Source organism: Mercenaria mercenaria, chromosome 6, assembly GCF_021730395.1.
Source record: "Mercenaria mercenaria strain notata chromosome 6, MADL_Memer_1, whole genome shotgun sequence".
NCBI lineage: Eukaryota > Metazoa > Mollusca > Bivalvia > Venerida > Veneridae > Mercenaria > Mercenaria mercenaria.
This window is the reverse complement of record NC_069366.1, coordinates 90,861,331-90,885,708: the sequence shown is the minus strand read 5'-3', so window position 1 is coordinate 90,885,708 and position 24,378 is coordinate 90,861,331. Positions and strand designations below refer to the sequence as shown.

General features: G+C 34.7%; 1 protein-coding gene and 1 long non-coding RNA gene across 2 annotated transcripts in view; both read right to left on the bottom strand.

Annotated features, from left to right (window-relative positions):
• LOC128557921 (galactose-3-O-sulfotransferase 2-like) overlaps positions 1 to 24,378 on the bottom strand; it is a 77,661-nt gene that overhangs the window by 26,917 nt on the left and 26,366 nt on the right. The window lies entirely within an intron of this gene.
• Positions 14,935 to 17,725, bottom strand: LOC123544646 (uncharacterized). The gene is made up of 3 exons (XR_008371507.1): positions 17,354 to 17,725; positions 16,507 to 16,603; positions 14,935 to 16,033 (listed from the first exon to the last, which is right to left on the bottom strand). It is a non-coding gene; the product is annotated as an uncharacterized LOC123544646 (long non-coding RNA).

The window sequence follows — 24,378 nt, the reverse complement described above, 5'->3', positions numbered from 1 at the left end:
TTAAAAGACATTGTCAATCAAAAAATAATCATATGCTTCCCGTAAATTTTTTTTCCGCTCTAATTAGGGGGCATTTTTCGAAATAAAGTTTGGGTTTTTGGTTTTCCGAAGTGGTTCTAGGGTTTATCATGTCCCAAAAACATTAAATTTGGGTTTCGTAAAGATTTCCGGGATATTTCATTTAAAAAAGTTAAATTTTGTGCATTTAAGCCGCAACCCCCATGTAGGGAGATGTAAATTTTAAAATCGGAAAAATTTTATACAAAAACTTTTTTTTTGGAGTAAAAAAAGAAAAAAAGGAAGAAAATTTTTGTGGAAAACGGGAACGTTCCGCGAAATTTCCTTTTTTGGGAGGAAAAGTTTTCCCTTTTTTTCCTTTTAAAGACTTTTTATATTTTTTTTGCTAAATTTGGAATTTTTTTTGACCCCTTAGGGCTTCGTCTTTTTTCTATTATTCCCTTTTAGAAACCCTACCAAAACCCTTTTTGGGGCTAACCCTTTTTAAAAATTTGGGGCCCTTGGGAAGTCGCATCTGGTCCGGAAATTTTCGTTTACCCTCTGTTTTTTCACCAATTTTCTTGGTTTGGGCGTGCCTTCACCGCCCGACTTTTGGCGTCTTTTGAACCGACCCTACCGAAAACATCACATTTTTTTTCATTTAACCCCTTTAAAAACTTTTTCTCACTGTTCGAATTTCAAAAAAAAATTTATAAATTTTGTCAAAAAGAAAAAAACAAAAAAAAAAAAAATAAAAAAAATTTAAACAAACACAACACACTTTTAGGAAGTTTGTAAAGTATGAAAAGTGCGCATGTCCAACCAGAAGCAAACGTTAAAAAATTTTCGATAAAACCCAAAAGGTTTGTTTATTTATTTTGTGGATTTCTTAATTGATCCGCCCAAAAAAATGAAAAAAATTCCTTTAGAAAACCACAAGACATTGTTGCGATTTCAATGCCGCCACAGACCCAACATTTTTAAAGTTTAACAAACCAAAAAATTAAATTTAAACCGAAAATTTATAGATTTCATCTTGAAATCATGTGATTTGAGCATTGACTATTTTAATTCATAAGCTTACTAACGGCAAATACTTCATTTAACTTATAAAGAAAATGACATTGAAGCCGTCGAAAACCCCGTTACCATAATTATATAAAAATGTAGGTGTTTAAAAGTGAAAGAAAATGCGTTACAATGGAAACACCAGCCACGCTACATGTAATAGAATTATCAAATTCGCAGACTTCGGAGTGTCAAACATAAGACTGATGAAAAGTGTTACGCCAGGTGATTTGCGTTAAATCTTAATATTTTTCTCTTCTTTCATTAAGAAATACCTTAGAGGGTTATGTACTTCAAACCTGGAGAAAGATTTTACTTGAAGAGGCAAAAAAAAAAAAAAGAAGAAAAAAAAAAACCGTGCAATTTTAACAGCTAAAACATTTAATTACACGCAGTACAATGAATTGCTATGATTCTATAATTATGAATCTACCATTTTGACAAGATATCATTTATCTTTAAAAATACATATACATGTAAATATTCATGTATATTCAGTGTGTATTTATAAATTATTCTTTTAAAGCAATAACGAATCAACTAAACATGTGCGGCGGCAGAAAAATAGAAGCTTTAAAAGTATCAGTAGTATAGGGGCCACTTTGGGGGCAAACAATCGGGCGCCATCTTGGATGACCTAGTTACTATAATTAGTAACTCATTTGCATATAAGAATTCATAATAAGTGCGCGTGTGCGGTGGCCATTTTGAATTCTAATGACGTATTTATGAAAATGCTTAGGAATGTCTTGTATACTTATCTAGGGCGTGTTCGCGCACATCGAGGATCAGCCCTACAGGTCACAATAGCCTAAATAGTTTTCCCTATATATTCTATATAAAACTGACGTTTTTCAAAGAGCTACCAAACATAGCTAGACCCATTTCAGAGAACAAATCCTTACCTCATTTTAAAGAGTTATGATAAAACTGATATAAAATGAAGAGAAAAGTAGGGGTCATGTATCTTCTAAGAGAGATGTATCTGGTCACATTACTGTAAACTGACATCAAAATCACACTTCTGTGACCCGGAAGTACTACTCATACTAAAATTGAGCTTGACTTCACCGAATACAACCTGCTCTCCCATGTTTCCTACCAAAATGTCAACAATACATCCACAGTGAAATTTAAACAAAATCCAGCCTCAATTTAGACCTCTGTTAAGTGAAAAATTAGTATTCAAATACTTGACAGCCATTACGCGACTAGACCAGATGGCTCACACGCTGGTTCCTTTTAGTTTAGTTAGGCCCTGAGATAACACGAAAACAAAGCTATACGCATGCGTTATAAAGAACCTCTAGTATAAAAATCATTCGAAAGAAAATGTATAATATAATTACGTACTGCTGACCAGTCATTAAAGCTATACGAGAATACCTATTTATAAAATGAAATTAAAAGACAAACTATTACGCACTCAACGGATGTAAACCCGTCGATATCCCACGCTAAAATGAACCAACGCTCTTTATCCGTTTAGAATACAGATTAATACCGTCGTTTCTAAACATAAAATAGCCAATCAGAAGGCAGGGAAACGAACCAATAAAACGTCTCCAATAAAGTCGTTTTGACCAATGAAAACGTCGAAATTTTAACCAATCAACGCTCAATATTATTAACAAATGACATCGCGAATTCAGAAAGCGAATCGTATATAAGAGAGTGCACAGCCGACATCCATTGGAATTCATACGGGTGACATGGAAAACTTTACCGTTAACACTTTCACCGGCGCAGACGAATTTTGCGGGGATCAGGCGTTCTCTTCTGCAAATGACAATGGTAAGTCTGAATATTGATCAGAGAATAAACTATTTTGACAGGCTTAAACCTGTACTATAACGTACAAATATGATGATTTTACATAGTGCGATTTATGAACGCATTAATATAATCATTACAATTTCTTTAATAAACCCGATACGAAATACAATAGAAAGAATTAACTAAATTATTCATACAACTTACTTGTCCGGATAAATTCGCCTAATGAATCAATGGTTGAATAGAAATATCGTTTCACTACCAACAGCCGATCGGAATGCAATATTTTGACAAGCGGTAACGTTTTTCCAATACACCTGACAGGTTGAGACACGTATCGCTTTACGTCTACTCCACGCTACATATATATTGATTTTAAACAGCGCCGTTAACGCTTTATACATAATTATAGAAATGATTATAGCAAATTGTCATGAATTTACCAGATACGAAAATGAAACAGAAATACCTAATTTAATCGTTCATACAACTTACCTGTCCGGATAAATTCGCCTAATGAATCAAATCTTTAGATGGTTGAATAGAAATATTGTTTCACTACCAACAGCCAATCGGAATGCAATATTTTGACAAGCGGTAACGTTTTTCCAATACACTTGACAGGTTAAGACCCGTATCGCTTTGCGTCTACTCCACGCTATAGTGTACATATTTATTGATTTTAAACAGCGCGTTAATGCTTCATACATAATTATAGAAATGATTATAGCAAAATGTCTTTAATAAACCCGATACGAAAAATGAAATAGAAATACCTAATTTAATCGTTCATACAGCATAAACCGTGATGTGCGCTTTACTAGATCCTCTAATCGAATGATATTTACCTGTAGAACTCCAGTATATAACACATCACTACCATCAGCCAATCGGAATGCAGTATTTTGACAAGCGGTAACATTTTCCCAATACACTTGACAGGTTAAGACACGTATCGCTTTACGTCTACTCCACGCTATATATTTATTGATTTTAAACAGCGCGTTAACGCTTTATTCATAAGTATAGAAATGATTATAGCAAAATGTCTTTAATAAACCCGATACGAAAAATGAAATAGAAATACCTAATTTAATCGTTCATACAGCATAAACCGTGATGTGCGCTCTACCTGAGATCCTTTAATCGAATGATATTTACCTGTATATAACACTTCGCTACCTACAACCAATCAGGAAGCAGAATTTTGACAAGCGATAGCGCGGATCGACTTTGTTTAACAATACTGAGATAAAATCGTAGGGAAAGTTTAATATTTATCCTTTAAATGAGAATCATTGAAAATAAGTGTATTAGTGTCTCTTGTCTGGTTTTTACCGGTTTAATCCAGTATTACTATTTTAATTGACCGATCAGAATTGAGATAAATGACGTTCTTACTAAAAATACAAGCCTCCTTTTGAAATCGAGGCTTTGTGGCGAGTATATAATAGCGCTTTCATCAGACAAAATCATTCCGAAGTCAAATCATGGAAAATAGTTCGGGAGTATTCGAGAATATGATGAATTCCTTCGCTGCGGACTTAAAGGAAGTGTGTCCGGTACATCACAAAGTATGGCTTTACGAAGCGCATTACAGTAAAGTACATTTTGGGTTTTCGGAAGACATTTGGGTAGAATTATTGACAAGCTATATAAGAAACAGGACGAATATGAATGTAGACTTCTCTATCATCCATACTGGTGATCCGTATACGGACATGGGGATTAATTTGCCTGACGGTCATTACTTGGTAGACATAGAGTGTGCTTTACGCGACTTTCTGGAAGCGAAGGGGTGTCTCTATGTTAAGTACAAGGACATAACAAAAACGAGAATAGAGTTCGATATGAATTACTCTACATGGGTATATATGCTCCGACAATACATGAAGAAATATCATCCGAAATAGAACTCAAGTGGTGCGAACATAGCTTGCAACCAAATTCCTATTGCCCCTGTAACATCAGTACAGAACCCGAAGGACCCGGAAATATCTACATAGATGTACTAACTATGCTCTGTGATCATCATGCAAACAGAAATTGGTAGAAAAAGGCATTTTAAAGCGTTGAACTTGTTGCTGAATTGTATTGATCAAAATTTGTATGAAAGACAGGCTAAAGAGGCAGGTTTAAATAGTGTAAATGATGGATGTGTTACCATCGGATCTCTGTAGAAAACTATTTTCTGGCTGTGTAGAAAGACCGTATATACCGTTATGTTACATGTTGGACTATGAGCCGTATAGAATGGCTCTTAGTAAAATAACAACATAAACATTTTCCAACCTATGCATAAAACAGTGGTTAAAGCAAAAGAGCATATCTTTTAAAGACACTTTGATCGACATGATTCGTTTTCATCAGATGAATTTCAATATTGGGGCGAAAGTGACTGGATGACTTATATTCCTGAGAACGAGGAAATAGCGCTTCATGTCGACGATGTGATACGAGGGGTGGCCAAGGATTTCAATACGATTGGTTTCCAGTCCGAGAATAGAATAATAAACATGATTTTATTTTACTGTAGATATCATTGATGCAGTTCTTTATTTAGAATTGCGAGAGACGTTTATTAAAAAAAGCAAAATATCGATGTGTGAAACGATGTTGAATAAAAAAAAACAATAAAGGAATATGTCGTTTTATTTGTGTACACCTACCGACGCTTAATCTTTTCCGTCAACTCAAATTCGAACGTATAGGTTATAAATAACAAAGACATATTTTTCTTTCAATCTTTTATTGCCAAAGCTTATACAGACTACATGTATCAACTAAAATAAGACACAATAAATTCGTCATTCGACTTCTTGCGATACGCATCAAACGGTTTTAAAATGTCCTTCATTTTTCGTCCGGAACATCGGTTCATAATGTAATATACGCAATACAGCCCGCATATGTTTGAATCCGTATCCTGTATTTGACTGAAGTTCATCCAATAACGCTTCTTTAACGCTTGCTCAAAATGAACTTTGTAGTGCTCCGGTCTATTACCTAGTGCGTCGGGCCCTCTTTTTGGAAAATAAAAGACCACCCAATGTTTTCCTGATCCTTGGCTCGTGTCTGTATTCGAAATGACGTATTGTCCTCTACGTATTTGAAGTTGGTCCGCGGCGCATATTGTCACAGGGTACTCTTTTAACATTTCCTCGAGTTCGTAGTTATTCATTTTAAAATGTATAGGTGTTCCAATCTATAGTATTTCGGGTCATGCTTTCGCGATATTTCTTACGTCTTGGGCTGTCTAAATCACGACTCAAATGTGTGTCCATTTCATCCCTATGTCGCTTCAGATCACTATGCTTTCGTGACTGTCTTATTTCCGACCTAGCAATATCAACCGCTTGGGCTACGGGTGTCACAAGTTTTACTACGGGGAGATCTTCCGCTTTTTGTTCTTGTTTCATTGCTTCTCTTTCTCGTTCCTCTTTTAATTCGGCCATTTTTCTTCGATATGCATCGCTTCCTACAAAGTAACGGCCCATATGATCAGGCCGTACGTATCCGTCCCTCAGGTCTTTGAAATGTTGTATCCATTTTTCAGGGTCCGGTTTATCCGGGACCCATTTTTCTTGTTTATAATCGTACACTTCTATGGAACCCATTTTGATACTGTGAAAGTTAAAGCACGCCAATTCCCTTTACAACGTTCATTCATCATCATCCGATTCTTGATCGTCATCAGCTTCTTTATTATCATCCATTGAATATTCTTCTTTGCTTTCATGATCGGGCCACAACTCAACAAAAAGGTCTTTTCTAAGCGCAATGGCTTGTCGAATAGATTCTTTGACAGTCATGTCGTGCTGACTTCTTAGTTTCTTAGCCGACTGTAGAATCTGCTGCTGAGTAGGATCGTTTTGTAGCTCATAAAAGTCGATTAGAAATCGGGCATAATTTTGTCTCAGTCTCTTTCTTAGTTCAGGCAGCACGTCATTAGCGGTGTGACGGTAAGCTTCTTCAAAAGAGAGCCCTTGTTCCGTATAGTTGTTAACTTTAGCTCTGAATTGTTCTTTAATAGATTGTCTGAGAGGATCCTGAAAACGCTTTATGCCATATCTCACGGCGTGATCGCTCTTCTATAATCTCAACTTTTCTACGTTACCGGGAGGTCCCTGATCAAAGATCGTTTCTTTTCAAAGCTTGTGTCATTATTTCTATTTTCTGTTTCATTATCACTATCATCATCATGGTCATCATAATCCTCCTCCTCATCTTCATCCTTGTCATCATTTTTGTCCGATAAGTATCCTTCTCCATTGAAATAGTCTTCTTGTTTATATTCATCATCCGTTCGTTTTCTCTTTTCTGGATGTTCGCCTCGAAAATGTTATCGCGTAAACGGTGTTGTTCTGTGGTGCTCGATTTTAAGTCTATTACCAAATAACCGTGCGGTCTTGATGTCGCTCGTTCAAACCGTTTCATAAAGATGTTACTAGACGAAGGGTAAATTCTTCTCGCCAATGTAGCAATTTGTTGTCTGTCAATAGGATTATTAAACAGCACCAGATACTGCGTATTCAAAGCGATATCTCTACAAGCTTTACCTTGAGGGAACAAATTTTGGGTGAGATATACGACAGATATGTTCCTGTGGTGACTGCCCTTGGTAAAGAGATCAGCAATTCTTTGATCGCATTTAGCTTCAGTCATCAAGTCGTCAATGACCAGCAGGTTCCTTTGATTGACATTTATATATTGGGAATCGTTTAGGTAGTCTGGAATACCGTGTACAAATTCGATCCCGGGAACTTCGCGCCGAAGTTCATCATACAATGGTTGCCATTGTCCAAAATACCATATGATACGCTGAGGCTGAGGTCTTACAAGACTTGATGATAACAGTTTTCTTGTCCATTCAGTTTTTCCGCTACCACTAGGTCCTGAAACCACCATAGAAAATGGATGTTGAAATGTCATCTCTCTTGAAGTGTTCAGTATTTGTAATGATGGTGAATAATTCCCAGTGTGGTCATCACTCCAATGCTTATTACGTTGATGTCTCAGCATGACGTCGCGCCTAGAGAATGACTGGTGACATAGAGGACACTTATTCATTTGTGAAGCAGATGTAAAAATATTTTTCATACAACAAGACACTGCTTTGTGTTCTTACAAATTCTAAATGTCATTCTTACGCTTTTAAGACATATTTTGCTGTCAGAATTATTGTCAGTAATGGTGGTGGTGTGGTACTAGTTGTGGTGGTGAAGGTGGTGGTGGTGGTGGTGGAGGTGTGGTGGAGGTGGTGGAGGTTGTGGTGGTGAAGGTGGTGGTGGTGGTGGAGGTGGTTGTGGTGGCGTGGTGGTGGTGATTGTGGTGTGGTGGTGGAGGTGGTAGAAGTGGTGGAAATGGTAGTGGTGGTGGAAGTGGTAGTGGTGGTGGTGTGGTACTGGTGGTGGTGGTGAAGGTGGTGGTTTTGGAGGTGCAGGTATGGTGGTGGTGGTGGTGGAGGTTGAGGTGGTGGTGGTAATGGTGGTGGTGGTGTGGTGGTGGTGGTGGTGGTGGTGGTGGTGGAGGTGGTGGTGGTGGTGGTGGTGGTGGTGGTGGTGGTGGTGGTGGTGGTGGTGTGGTGGTGGTGGTGGTTGAGGTGGTGGTTGTGTGGTGGTGGTGGAGGAAGTGGTAGTTGTGGTGTGTTGGTGGTTGTGGTGGTGGTGGTTGTGGTGGTGGAGGAGGTGGTGGTGGTAGTTGTGGTGGTGGTGGACGTGGAGGTGGTGGTGGTGTGGTGGTGGTAGAAGTGATGGAAGTGGTAGTGGTGGTGGAAGTGGTAGTGGTGGTGGAGGAGGTTGTGGTGTGGTACTGGTGGTGGTGGAGGTGGAGGTGGAGGTGGAGGTGGGTGGTGGTGGTGGTGGTGATGGTGGTGGTTGTGTGGTGGTGGTGGTGGTGGTGGTGGTGGATGTGGTGGTGGTGGTGGTGGTGGTGGTGGAGGAAGTGATGTTGGAGGAAGTGATGGTGGTGGTGGTGGTGGAGGAAGTGGAGGTGGAGGTGGTGGTGGTGGTGCAATGATTGTTGTTATTTTTATAGTATTTCTAGTGTTTATGTCAATATTCTGAATGTTCTGTGCTTCAATTATGACTGCTTCGATTTTAGGAAGACGTTGTATGATCGATTTCCGCTGCTTAAGTTAAAGTTGTATTCCGATGATACTTGCGGTGTGATCTATGAAACGTCTCAATATGCGCCAGGATTTCACTATCTCTGTTGCAGACAGTAATTTAAACGTTTTGCTGAATCTCGAACTGTTTCATATAGTGGCAGGCAGTCTGGTTTTAATTCGCTTTAATTTCATAATCTACGTATGTAGTTGAATTCGTAGTCGCAAAGGGTAAAGCGAAAGACAAGGAGAATATAACGATAAGTATAATCGTGCTTATGATGATTGCTTTTTATCGTTTGATGATGACATTTGACTGGCGAGAGTTTTCCATACTGTAAGCTTTGACTAACTAAAGCGTGTTCTAATATACACGTTTCGAAGGGCTTCGTTTTCAAAGCAAGGCTTATGTAAAAAGGGAGTGATTCCATTGTGGTATGAATTCTAAAGTAAGAATGATTTATCTGACTCGAGCGCGTTCTGAATTCGAAAAGTCATTCGTAAATAATATTGAGCGTTGATTGGTTAAAATTTCGACGTTTTCATCGGCCAAAACGACTTTATAGGAGATGTTTCATTGGTTCGTTTTTCCTGCCTTCTGATTGGCTATTTTATGTTTAGAAACGACGGTATTAATCTGTATTCTAAAAGTGTTGGTTCATTTTAGCGTGGGATATCGACGGGTTTACATCCGTTGAGTGGGTAATAAATTGTCTTTTAATTTCATTTTATAAATAGGTATTCTTGTATAGTTTTAATGACTGGTCAGCAGTACGTAATTATATTATATATTTTCTTTCGAATGATTTTTATACTAGAGGTTCTTTATAACGCATGCGTATAGCTTTGTTTTCGTGTTATCTCAGGGCCTAGCTAAACTAAAAGGAACCAGCGTGTGAGCCATCTGGTCTAGTCGCGTAATGGCTGTCAGGTATTTGAATACTAATTTTTCGCTTAACAGAGGTCTAAATTGAGGCTGGTTTTTGTTTAAATTTCACTGTGGATGTATTGTTGACATTTTGGTAGGAAACGTGGCAGAGCAGGTTGTATTCGGTGAAGTCAAGCTCAATTTTAGTATGAGTAGTACTTCCGGGTCACAGAAGTGTGATTTTGATGTCAGTTTACAGTAATGTGACCAGAGAAATCTCTCTTAGAAGATACATGACCCCTACTGTTCTCTTCATTTTATATCAGTTTTATCATAACTCTTTTAAATGAGGTAAGGATTTGTTCTCTGAAATGGGTCTAGCTATGTTTGGTAGCTCTTTGAAAAAAGGTCAGTTTTATATAGAATATATAGGGAAAACTATTTAGGCTATTGTGACCTGTAGGGCTGACCCTCGATGTCCGCGAACACGCCCTAGATAAGTATACAAGACATTCCTAAGCATTTTCATAAATACGTCATTAGAATTCAAAATGGCCGCCGCACACGCGCACTTATTATGAATTCTTATATGCAAATGAGTTACTAATTATAGTAACTAGGTCATCCAAGATGGCGCCCGATTGTTTGCCCCCAAAGTGACGCCTATACTACTAGTATCATTAAAGCAAACCCCTAACACTTCTGGTGAATGTTTTTTAACATGTTCATTTCTAACATGTTTGTGAAAATAATAGATATTTATTTGTAAAATGTCTGCATTATTTCAAGAGCTGCAACGGTTAACTACCTTCTTCACAATATATTTTTGGTTATTTGTAAGTATGCATATTCAGAGTGCTCACTTTTTACTGGTTTTAGAGACAAATTATTTTCGCATAAAATATGTCGGGTAGTACTTTTGCTGCAAGCACTCTTGTTTACGTACTACATTTAAACCAAATAGATTACATGACTCCTTGCATAAATCGTCGGTTCATAGTTTGTGTTATTGACCGGTCTATAGTTCAACATTAAAATTTGAATCTTTCTTTCTGATCTTATGGTGCTCGGGCAATAGTTTTGACTACTAACTTGGTTTAAACATATTTTATTCCCAAAACAAGCTATATTCATGATTCAGTTTCGATCGTTAAAATATTAGTACGAAACACATTTTATCGTGAAGCCCGTGGATTTCAATTTTCCTGTGTCCCTTTGTAATTTAAAACATAAATCAATAAAAAGCTAAAAATGAAAATTAAAAATGTTCTTGCTAATGAGCTCGAACCAGCAATTTCCCGCATATTAGCCACTGAGCCACAAATACGAACGACGAGTATGGGTTTCACTTGCAATACTTATTATGATATTTAGACATTTAACTAAAATTTATTTCCGTAAAACATACGGACAGCACCGAAGTTGGGCCGAATATTAAGATATCGAACGCAATCACATTTGACGGGTTAAAAAATAGCACAGCAGACGATAAACTGTAAATGTTAAAGTTAAATATAATACAATATCTGTTCTGTACTTTTTTAACCCTGTTTCTCCGTTCTGCTTCGTTTTTAAAGTTTCTCAAAATATAATAAATATGCAACAAACGGTTAAAAACTACAAACCTGAATAAAGTCCTTAATCAGAGCCTGTATGTTCTCTCGCACTAATCCAATTTAAGGTCACTACGTCGTGACAGCGGGGGATTTATGACCAGATGCGCTTAATTGGACGGATCCATTGCAGTTCGGACTGGTGTGAGATGGGCTATAATATGACATTTTTATTACATTGTTATGTCACATGATAGATTAGGTTTTAAGGTCTCTTTAGACTCTTATCTAATTATGTGTTACGGTATAAGGAATGTTTGTTTGTTTCTTAATCAGTCTTAAATGGAAATATTTCTCCTAGTGTTGACATTAGATGCAATATTTTCGCTAACACGCTTGTAAAATATGAAAAGAAGTAAAAACATGTTTGAAATTCGATCGTACTTATTTTCTTTTCATGTTTTAAATGTGTGGGTTTTTTTTTTTGTTTTTTTTCTTTCATTTATTTTATTTGATTACACAGCGTGATACGCATTTAGTTTATACATTTATTTTTGGTCAATTGTAAAGCAAGTTCTACAACTTACATTAATCACTCTCGACACCTCATTCCTGATTGAATCCACCGCCAAGAGGGTATGTTAGATGAGGCCAGTTTCCCTTTAATGCTGAGCGCCAAGCAAGGGAACTACTGGTGCCATTTCACGTCTTTGGTATGACGTGGCCGGGGATCGAACCCTCTACAGTAACATACGATATATACCGAATGAGATATACTAGCGAAGGAATTAAGAAAATGTTTCTTTCCGACACGTGCACAGAGCGTCTGACTTCGGATTTTTGGAAGAATACGCCTTTTTGGAAGAATACGCGTAATAAGCGTCCACATAACTTGTCCGAACCGCAATGTCTTGCACATCAGTACAAGCATGGGCAGTATTTTTTTATTACAAAATCTACCTTTAAGTCCCGATTGAGGCAGTGCCTTGATTCATATTATTTTTTTTATATTTTCTTTATATTTGAATACCATGGAGCGAAATTCAAATTCTATTTGCTTTTGCAGACTTTACTGATTAATATTTTTCGGGAAATTCCACTTTTTTTTTAATCCATACTCTTCAGAATTCAAGTTTGGTCCTGTGGCAGTAAAGACGAAAATCATTCTGTTTAGAACAGTGAACGTTATATGCCTGATATTAAAGTCACCCGTTGTATATCAGTAAATTACTAAATAAAAATAATACAATAATGTTATGTAATAAATTTATTTCACTAATCTTGCCACCGATCAGACACTCTCTTACCGCTCTTGTTCTTTTATTATCATTTATGTTTGTATATTTTCTTTGCTCATATTATAGCATTTATTTTGAAGAATGATAAATATTCGAGTAGTTTCAGAAGTTATCTCATACGAACGAAATACCTGGGACAAGCTTCTACAGAGTGAATATAACTTGCATAGTAAATCGCGAGTTTGTACGTTGGTCTTGTAGGAATTGAGACTGAGAATAATAATAATAATAATAATAATAATAATAAAAGCACACCCAACGCACGTTAGAGCATATATTAACGTCCCTCTTATGCAAAGTAATTCACGAAACAATTTTAGTCAATGTATATTCTGGTGGTCTTTGTAAAAATAACGGGAAAATTTTATATATTTTACAACGAATCAGATTTTACATCTTGAAAGTTCGTTATAACTGCCATTTAATTTATGTTTCTTTTTTATAATTCAGGGAACGAAATGAAGAACGACACCGAAACACCAGTAAAATTTACATTTTTGCAGAAATTAAATAACGACCCTCCCTTCTTAAGTATGTTCGCAATAAGCACTTCTATAACAGACGGACTTTAGAAAAATAAGCAAGGATCCAAACAATTTAAAAGCAATAAACTTCTGACACACTTGTATATATCTTTAAATAATCTGACCGCAGTATTTGTGTTAAAACGTATAACTGTTTATTTTCTTTCCTTTTTTTTTTCCTTAAAGAAAGCTGGATATAATAATACCAACATAACATGAGCAACAAAATATTACTCCGGGTATTTTGATATAATAAATTAATGTTTAATATTTTCCCAAATTTTGCATATCTGATCCATTCTAATATGACAATTTCGTCTTGGTACTACCAAAACACATTTCGCTCAAATATTTCAATAATTCTCTGGATAAATATTACATAATATTTGATGTTTATTCTTATATTTATAATTGCCGCATTATTCTATATACATTTACTTACCGACAACATAACCTAGACAATAAACAAGCTCATTTCGAAAAAATTCTGTCAAAAAGAATATTCTTTTATTGTTGAAACAATGCACAAGTATAAGAGGGTCTATTTTACATATTACGTCATGCCTGTAGGTGTGACTTATCTTTCTCCCTTGTATCTGATTGGCTGAAATAGAGGACCCTTTTAACTTTGTGCAAATGAATGGGAGTGGTATAATATGTGACAGAGCAAGAGATTTTGGGTCCAAATGCAATTTTGGTCGAAAATGGGGTTTTGGGCTAATCTGACACATTGACCCGTTCTGAGTAAAAATCTTCAATTTGACAACAAAAATCAGCCGCTGTCATGGAGATATTACCACTTTTCGGACACCATGTTTTTGTCTAACTGTATCAAAATTCAGGCAGTATATCTTAATAATGACTCCATATTTAAATAATATCAAGATTAAATACATGATAAAATAATGCAACATGCAATTAATGGAATGTATTTCTTTTTGTCTCTTTCTTTCATGTAGTATAAAAACATTTATGTTCTAAAAATCGTTTCTATAGCAACACTGTTGTTTAACCTCTTTTTTAATAGTCCCTTGATGAATCTAGCAATAAATTACATAGAAAGTGAAATAAATACACAATTAACTTTTTCTAGTGTGCAAACAGTTTACAGACAACTGTTTTATGACATTCTTTTGAACAAAATAAGACTTTATTTGATATCAAATTAGACAACATCCAAAAAACTAGGACATTGATCTTATTGTTATAGACACCTTATCTATTAAACAGTAGAAAGAAAATCAGGCAAGAAGATATAATTATTAGACTGTTATTATCAACTGAGTTTGCTAAAATTTCAGAAGACTTAGATATACTGATCAGTGAATCATTACCATGGCAACGATGTGGTATTTTCTTACAAAAGTACTAACATTACCATGGCAACAATGTGGTATTTTCTTACAAAAATACTAAAAATTTTGTCAATTTCTTTGTAATACTTTGAATATTTGAAGTGTTTTTCCATATATTTACATCAAAAGCTGTCTGTTTTCTTATTTAAAAGTAAGAGACATCATTCCATGCAAATTAATGTAATATTGTTTGAGAAATAGAACTTTTCGGATACACCTCTCTCAGTTACAACTCTTGCCATTTTAAGGCAGACTTGTGTGATAACATAGTGCTTTGCTGGTGCAATTATTACATATGAAAATATATCACTAACATAATACAGCTTAACAAATATAACATATAAACAAGAAAGATGTTGTTTACATATGATGATATCCAAAATAAGTCAAATTAATGTTACCATGGCAACAATGCACTATTTTCTTAAAATAGTAGTATTTTTGTAAATTTTCCAGAAAGAATAAGAACATTCATTTAGCATCTGTTCAGTATACATTTGTTTTATACCACAAATGGTCAGTTATGATCATTTATAAAAAAAAAACATATTTCATGTAATATAATTTGACTTTGAGAATTACATATTTTTTCTGATATGCCTACCTGCATTACAACTCTGCCATTTTATGGCATATTTGTGTTATGACATGTTTTGTTGATGCAATGATTACACATAAAAGGTATTTTCTTGCAGAACTAGTCTGATTAGCAGAATTTTAACAAGAAACATGCTGTCTACATAATGAAAAAAATCTTAATTTAAGTCAAATTTGTGTTACCATGGCAACTCACAATGTTTTGCAACAAAAAAATAGCTATTTCTGCAAAGTTCATGTAAACATATCTTTTAACACAATTATAACCATGGGTTTACATGATTAATTCCTGAAACAAAATCTATTATGTTTAGCCAGTAACAAATATTTTCTGCTATATTGGAAGTTTTCTGTCATGGCCATTTCTGGGAAATCCTTCCTACACTTACACTGGCAAGGCAGTTTTGATTGTAAAAATGTTTCATCCAGTTTGGAAGGTTGTGCTTTAAATGTCACACATGTTGTAGTTTTGAAACAACTAGGATTCATTCAACAGACATGTCTTAGTATTTCATACATGCAGCTTTGGAAAATTCATAAGTTAAATTCTGTATTGTTAGAACAATTAAGATAGTGCTTTTCAAACCACTTCACAGCTGTCATGGCAACAAAACACTAAGTCTTATAAAATATTTCTACCCAATATTTCTCACAGTTGACTTAATGTTAATTTTCTTGAAACACTTTTGTAATTTGAATTAGAATGTTTAACTTTTTCAGGTCATAAGGGCAGGAAACATGACCTTATTTGTGCAATATGGACTTATTTACTCATATAAGTATTTGTGACATGCACTCTATTCCATAGGCATGATTTCAGCTGGATGATCAGTAGAACATATTAATTCCTTCTGTTTCATTCCCATTTACATATTCATAGTTCTTTCATCACTGCAAAACAAAAATTTAACAACATTAGAACTTCATTATAAGATTAGTATAAGGTTACAGAATATAACACTGTAAAGCATCTTTTAAAGCTTAAGAGAGCCTTTTTGTTAAAAGCTGAATGAAAGCAGAATTGATAAGTATAAACTCATCCAAGAATCTTACAGTATTCAAGCAGAAAAAGTAGCTTTTAAAGAATACATAAGCTAGCTAAGATTCTGACAGACTAGACTACAATTCATGCAATCACACTAAATGTAAACATACATACATGGTATATTTAATTATTATATATCATTACTTATTCACTTCTTAATATATTAACACCTATTTGTTGAATGGGTCTGTAATTAAAATCTTTTCTCTTAAAATGTTATGAATAAAATAGATCATTTATGTTTATGTTACTTTAATGTCTTTATCTTTCTTTGAATAGCAGTATAGTAAATGTAAAATGTATGAAGAAATTTACAAACCCCAAAAGAATCCAGCTTGTGGTGTATAAACCTTCCTGGAAAATCCTTTAACTGTTTAAGGTCATTGCATCAAGCCAAACAATCCTCAGTGGTTGATCTGTAAAATGAAAAAAAAAAAACTGTAAAAGGCTGAAATGTAAGATAAAAATGCCCTGGGCAGTTAGCTCAGTACATAGAGCACAAAGACTTCTATAAGAAGAGTAATAGGTTTGAATCCCAGGCAAGACTTTCAAAACAAAATGTATCTAAAGTTAATTCATTTTACAAAGTGGTTGTCAGTGACTTGCCAAGAACATTACAAAATGGTGAAGAATCCAGAAATAATGGCCAAGTGAACAGTATGTAGATTTAACAAAAATTTGAAAAACTTTGCAAAAAACTGTCTCATTCCAAGTAAAAACAATATTTATGCCTTGTAGAAGTTTAATGTATGAACTGATTTGACATTGCAAGAAATAAGTAATTGAAGCTAACAATAGATGTGTTTCAACTGTTCCTGATCAGTCACTTTCATGGCATGGCTATATAAAATGATCAGGGCTTTAATTATGTAACTAAACACTATGACTGATTGTTGTGTTTTTGTCTGGCACCAGAGTCACAGTCTTCTTCCATAGAATCTAATTAGTCAAAACCGATTAAAAAAAGTTTAATTCATCGCAGATTTAGTAAATAATATATAGTCTACAATACAGTGACACTTGTAAATAAAACGTGAATTGCGCTACCTCCAAACTGTCATTAGTGTCAAATCCGGGCTATTTTTCGAAAAGATATCGGACAAAACAGTCGATATGAACTCAAATAATATTTTTAAACCCTACATATCGTTTAAATACTTACTTACCTTGACATTCGTTAACTGTCATTCTTTATACAATCGAAATAAATCATCAAATAACTGTTTTTGGTAGTTTCATTTTCTCCGCGACCTTCGATGTTTACAAATGGCGTGTCGATTCAAAGGGCGATAAATTATCAATCATTTAAAATTTTTAAAGAAACGGAATTGCAAAACACGGAAATGTTTATGTCATTTCATTTATTTCTTGTGGCTAGGTAGAGTATTATTGAAAACAATAATGCATTAATTGCCGCGAACACGTGGTAACGTCCACCATTTTTTGTGACGTAACTTTAATTGATGTTTTCTCAAATGACGTAACGCCGAATTTGGACCCAAAATGTCATGGTGCGTCACATATAACGGATCAAGCTGTGTTTTATTGGCGTTGAACCAATATCGTTTAATTATGTTTTCTACAATCTAAATGTTAATGAGACAGCTGTAAATATTACATTTTAAGGGATTCGCAAAATACACGTTGCTTTTAACACACTGTAATTATTTAAAGCGTCAAACGCTTGGAGATGTTATATCTTTAGTAAATAGTAAAATAGTAATGTTGCCGTTTTTATGATTTATTTACTCACTGTGTATCATGAATTATCAAAAATAATTTCCGTATTCAAGGAGAACAGTTTGCAGAATGAAACACATATTCACAAAATACATCAAAACATAGCTGACCGAAAAAAAGTCAGTTTGTGTTTGTAAATGTGAATGTGTGAATGCATGAAATGCAAAGCAAACATTCTGTAGGCATTGTTTCAGGTAACTCGATGTAACTGACTGTTTCTTCTCTGCCTACCCTCGACCTCTACTCTCCCGTCCCTATGTACTCCGTGAACTTATTTTTTCATAAAAAGAGTAACAATATTCAAAAGGAGGTCAACTCAATTTTAAGTCTGTCAAAATGTTGAAATATACAGTTTTACCCTTACTATGCTAAATTGCTATAATAAACTTGTCCCAATTTCAATTTGGACGGTACTATTCACTGTTACAAGGGAACGCTGACTGAACTGTGAACAGTGCAGATCTTGATCAAACTGCACTGGTGTCCAGGCTGATCGTGATCTACACTGGTCACAAAGGCAGAATCAGCCGTGTCCAGCATTATATAAGTTAAGATATATGATATATAGTTTTTCTTGTTATCGGAGTAATGAAATTAAACTTTAGTTTATTGGTATGTTTTAAAAAATTCTGAATACGTTGAAAACATAAACGTAAGGTTGTGTAAATAAGACAGGATTTAGAAAGCGAAATATTCTATTTGCCGTGATGTTATATTTTATTACGTCGTATATTGGTCGGTGCTACACAGTCGGCCTGGTGTCGTATGATCACTAGGTAAGGAACGCTCATTACGTAATATCCCACAGTCATTGCGCAAGTGAAAGATAATTATCTAAAGAGAAATAAAAGATTTTGACGTATTTAAAGTTTCCGGCTCATATTCCTTTCAAGAAACTAAGTTACGACTGTGATTGAAAAGGAAATAAATTATGTTGAAATGAAAACAGATTATATTAAATCAATAGTAAATAATTATCTGCTCTTCTGATACCCGGTCCCATTTTAACTTGATAAATAATACTGTTGTAAATGAAATAAATAAATAAATAGTTGTTCGCGGCGTTGACTTGTCTCGTTTTTTTTTTGTGCTGCACAAATATTCTGTTTTGATGAATGCGAAGCAGTAACATAGAACATGGAGCTATGATATTTTTCAATCTTCTCTCCAACAAAACTATGGATTTCTTCTTTCTCTCGCTTAACAAACATTATTCACATTCAAAGTATATATCAAAAATATATATAAATATAAGACATAATATTCGATAGCATTTTGGGGCGATTAATCCAAATACTAGTACAATAAGGATTTATCTGAATCATATCAATATTATCATAAATCTTTTTTTTTTTTTTTTTTTTACATAATTTTAAAAAATAAGGACACAACAATGAGCCGCACACATACCATTGGTGTGTTCTGTGAAAAAAAAAAACAACAACAAAAAACAGCTTTCGAACACACAATTACTTAGCCGTAAAAAGCGACATTAAAACGTTAAATGTACGGAATTCCGTTATGGCCATCGCCTTTGAATGTGTTCATCTGAAACGCGATACTCGATGGTACGAAGACGAAAACGCGAAATCACCAAACTACGATAACGAAAACACGACAACACGATGACGAAAACGCGATCATGCGATAGTACGATCGTACAGTCGCGTTTTCACCATCGTAATATCGTATGATCGCGTTTTCGTTACCGTAGTATCGTGATTTCGCAATTTCATTACCGTACTATCACGTTATCACCATCGTACTGTCGCGTTACCACTATCATATTGTCGCGTTATCATCATCGTACTATCGCATTATCACCATCGTACTGTCACGCTATCACCATCGCAATGTTGCGTTATCATCATCGTATTGTCGCGTCATCATCATCGTACTGTCGCGTTATCACAATCGTCACTATCGTACTGTCGCGGTATCATCATCGTACTATCGCGTTATCACCATCATACTGTCGCGCTATTACCATCGCACTGTCGCGTTATCATCATCGTACTGTCGCATCATCATCATCGTACTGTCGCGTTATTACCATCGTACTATCACGTCATCATCATCATTTCGCCTTCCGTGGCCTATATGCATAGGAGAATTCCCCAAGCAGAGTTCTGGGTGATATTTTTTCATGCTAATTTAGTACTGTTAAAATTCGAAATGATTTCTGTTGCTTGTTCACGGGTTGTATAACGTTTTTCAGGTAAAACCAAATATGTTATTTTGCAAACACTCTGCAGGTCAATCGCTATGAGTTTTCTATGTTGTACAAGATCAATAACAACAAAAGAGAATGTCATATTGTAACATGATCAGACAGTTTTTTTTTGTGTCTAACATGAATATTTTCACAAATATGTCGATGATAGTTTTCGGCACAAATATGATGGCTTTTATTTCTACACTGAAAATAAAATTCAAGCGAATGCATGTTTTGTAAAACTCAAGTTATCGATGTTGAATTCCACAAGACGCATAAACACGCTGAAATCGGAACATCGCAAATATTCGAAGAATTTTGTTTTTGCAGTTTGCATGGCACATATTTTCATTTTAATGCATCAACGTCTGGGGATTTTCCTCAAAAATACATAGCATTTCATTTTCAGTTTTCACAAGTCAAAATAAAAAGTAAAGCGGTTAACAACCGAAAGTGATAGAGTTAATATCCTTTAATCAGAAAGTTTATTCATGATTTTACAGGAATGAGAAATGCAGTCAAATTATATTTTTAAAGCCTTTTGAAGGTGTTCGCCTCCTTAAATCCATTCTCTGTAAATGTCTATTTAGTTGCCAATACAAAATGAATAGTTAGTTATGTTGCTTTTGGCTAACTGGCACCTGTAGCTGGTGAAGATCATCAATAAAAATCATGATTTTCATACATGAGGATCCGGGTTCGAATCTGCATATCGCCCTATCTTGAGGGCGGGAACTGTAGTTCTAAAAGCATAACTTCTAATCTAGTAATTTTGAGCATGCACATGCGCACCGGAAGGCGATGATGCAATAATGATTATGCGACAGTACGATGGTGTTAACACAACAGTACGAAGGTAATAACACGAAAGTACGATGATGATAACGCGAAATAAAAATACTATGATAACGAAAACGCGACAGTGCAATGGTAAAAGCGCGACACGACATTATATCACATTATCATCATCATACTATCGTATTATTACGTTTTCGTTATCGTATTATCGCGTATTTAACATCGTGTTGCCGCGTTTTCGTTATCGTAGTTTCGTTATTTCGCGTTTTCATCATCGTACTATCGAGTATCGCGTTTCAGATGAACACATTCAAAGGCGATGACCCTAACGGAATTCCGTATAAATGCGATCTATGGATTAATGTGTGATTTGTATCTTCGTAGATGTAGCTGCTCACCCCTCTCATATTTAGTCGCTCCAATAAGGCAGGTGTGGATTTTGAGTCAGTAATTCGATCAATGGGTTAGCCGTTTGCTTCCTGCCGTAAATGTGTCACAGTGCACCATCTCTGATGAGCACTGACCTATTGACAATATTTTGCCTGTCGTTACTTATATCAAATAATGTTGAAAAACGGGATTAAACCGAAAATAATACAAAGAAAACTAGCAATCAGTTTAATTGCGACATATACCTCTCGTAGACCTAGAAACGGAAACGGACAAATAAATTTTGAAAAATAGACATTTATATTTATTTCACTGTTTTTATCTTATAGTTTGTAAGGTCACCGAAGTAAAAGAATATCAAAGAAAAACTATTTTTCGAAAACATTTATCTTTTATATATTCAGTTACAGTATTTTGGTCACTTGTTGATTTTTATATTGATTAAAATTCAAGGATGTGTCAAGGACATTGCCTGTTTTAAATTTTGTTATCGTTTAAAAGTGCAATATCATGTAATTGCGAATATTTATAACATGGTGAAAAAAATGCACAATACGCTAATCTATCAGCTGCACATTTGTACGAAATCAAAATTAAGCCAGCAAAGAATGATAATACCGTAAACGTAACTTATTTGCTCATTGAAAATCATTTAATGATTAATGTTTATGGTACAGTATTAGTTTTATACAATTGTTAATGTTAGGTCTGTTTAATTAAGTTTTCTTTGGAAATGAACATGTAAAGCTAACTAGAAAAACTACAAAAGTATTTTTCATTAACAGTACAATATACTGATGTAAAAATGAAATATTAAAATATAAAAATAGAAATCAAAGCTAATTTATTTTAAAAAAGGAAAAGCAAAGAAAAAAAAAATCAGCAGGCCTGAATGAAACAAGATTCAAGCTTGAAAAACAGACTGAAAATTAAGAGCTGACTGCCAAAAACCCGCGCTAAATTCAGTTAGATAAAACGATGCGGCTGCACAAAGTTTTCAGCAAAAGTGTAGAAACAATCTGACATAAAGGACCACTAATGCAAATCTTAATTTTGACCATACAGGTAACAAGAGAAAAACGTCACGGGTGAATTCCTGCAGAAGCTGTAAAACCCGCCCGCAGGCTATTTCTGTGCGCGTTAACATATTTATTACCTCTAATAGAAGATAGCTAGCATACATTTAATTGAGATGAGATCTCTTCTTTACACAAAAATAAACATTTAGAGTTCTTGTTATTATTATTATCATTGTTGTTGTTATTATTATTTATTTATTTATTATTATTATTATTATTACAGTTAACTTGTTGTTGTTATTATTATTGTCATTTTAAGAAAATCAATTGTAAGTACAAATTGTTGCGTAAACTACCAAGAACTGATTCTATATATGAAAGTAAGAATAAATGGGGGAATAACCCCATTTTCAAAACAGGAGAATAACCCCATTTTCAAAACAGGAGAAATTCTCCCGCAGGTGAACTCTCCCGCTGGAGTTCGCCAGTATCACATGTGGGAGGAAACCTCCAGTGGGAGATTTTCAGAACGCTTATTTTCAGGTCTAATATAGAAACAACACAACATTAAATACTAAGAAATACTTACCAGCGATAAATAATGAATTTCAGAAATTTTGTTAAAACCCAATGGGGTATTTCTCCCGCAATTCTTAAAGTGGGAGAAAACCTCCGATTGGACCTCCCATGGGATAGCGAAAACCCCGCGGGAGAAAAAAATACTCCCATGGGAGGACCAATTTTGAAGCCGTCCCAAGAGTTCGTTGTTTGAGATATTTGAAAGGAAATGGCCAATTATTTCTCTATGAGACCCGAACTATTGTTAGGTGTCAAAAGATCACAAAAAAATCAAAGATAAAAGGTAGCTGAGTTTGCGAAAATTCCGGATTTGCAAACTAAATCCGGAGACTGTTTATTGATGAAGTTACTAAGCTATTGGCACTTTGAAACGCCAAAAAAAAATGGCGGGTAAGATATGTCAATTCCTGAAATATTTTTAGTTTCGAAACAAATTTCAGCTCAATTATTGTGTAAGATAATTAACTTTATGTACACTTACTGTGTTTACCCAGAATTTTGGACAAAAGGTGATATTGTATCTGTACCGAAAAATGGATGACTAGAACAATGTTGACAATTATCGGGGTATCATCTTAACTAGTATTTTATCAAAAATATTTTCGCAAATTCTAGATAGTAGAGCACGTACTTTTGTTGGAAATAAGTTTCAGCTGATATTTTAACACACGCTTATATACATTTTTACATAACTGATTTTAGATATCCTTCACATTTTTACAAGGATTTTTTAGATATGTTTTAAGTGATTGCCAGTATGGACTCAGGCAGATACGTATTACTGCGGATTGTATATATGTATTGCAGTCATTATTATATAGAGTTATATTGTGCCTTTGTTGATTTCAAGAAAGCGTTTGACCTAGTTTACAGAAATCGAATTTGGTTTGAACTGCTTAAGTATCAGTTATCGTGTAAATTTATAAAAATGGTTTGTAAACAAGGTAATAGACTTGAAAATTTCGATGTATATTATAACAATGTTAAACTTATTGTTGTCATTAAATTTTGTTATTTAGGTGTGATGTTATCAAGCAATGGAAAGTTTTATAATGCTCAGAAAACATTATCTGCACAAGCATTTCGTGCGTTATCCACACTTATTGTTTTTATTTGTGTAGCATCTTAAGCCGTTTCTGAAAAATTGAAATTGTTCGATGCTATGATTTTACAAATTTTAAACTATGGTTGTAAAATGTGGGGATTTCCGAAAGCCCCAGATATTGAGAAACTATATATAAAGTTTCTTAAAAAACATGTTAGATAACAGACAACAAATGTGACTGTGTACGCAGAACTTGGAAAAGTTCCCCTTGATATTATTAGAAAAGAGCATATTCTTACGTACTGGAGTAAAATTATGAATTCTCCAGATACTCTGGTGTATAGATGTTTACAAGATAGTAAGTTAAAAATGTTAGTAAGTCATGGGCTTTAGATGTTAAGTCGT